Source organism: Pteropus alecto, unplaced genomic scaffold (genome assembly GCF_000325575.1).
Source record: "Pteropus alecto unplaced genomic scaffold, ASM32557v1 scaffold43, whole genome shotgun sequence".
Classification (NCBI taxonomy): Eukaryota; Metazoa; Chordata; class Mammalia; order Chiroptera; family Pteropodidae; genus Pteropus; species Pteropus alecto.
In genome coordinates, this window is record NW_006435764.1 from 1,728,902 (window position 1) to 1,729,496 (window position 595).

Below are 595 nucleotides of genomic sequence, written 5' to 3' on the forward strand. Positions count from 1 at the left end.
CGCACCTCTTCCAGGGAAGTGATTACGGAACATCAGAAACCTGTTACACGTTTACGCAACTAACGACACTGCACAGAGGCCCACTCGTATTTTAAGAATCAACCAACGGAGAAGTCTAAGTATGTGCAGTGTGAGTGTGTGCATACGTGCATACGCACACACACTCCCTCCTCACACTCTCCTGCCTGTTCGCATCAGGGTAACATGGAGAAGGCTCTCGAACTTGCAGATAGGCTTTCTGGGGTGAGGCAACACACCTTTTACAGGAGGTAAACCGACTTCGAGTTCTGGCTCGGAGTTCCAGGACTTCCCGCTAATCGCTACAGGAGGCGGTGTGGGGGCTGCAACAGTCGTAAACCCTCCTGGAGAGGTCAAGACCGCTCACCTAGTGGCGGGGTCACAGAAAGTGCCTTTCTACCCACATGAAACTCCAGTGAACATCCAGTACAGCGGTGAGGTTTTCAGACCGGCATCTGCCTATAGGGGGAACATGCGCTGACCTGGACCAACTCGCTCAGCATGTCCACGTTCCTGAAGATGGTGAACCAGAAGCCCGGAATTCCTTTGGGGTTTGGTTATTCTGCCTGTGTTGCTG

The 595-nt window shown here is 52.8% G+C and overlaps 1 protein-coding gene across 1 annotated transcript in view; it reads right to left on the reverse strand.

The window, feature by feature from the left end:
• NAP1L4 (nucleosome assembly protein 1 like 4) overlaps positions 1 to 595 on the reverse strand; it is a 40,654-nt gene that overhangs the window by 20,518 nt on the left and 19,541 nt on the right. The window lies entirely within an intron of this gene.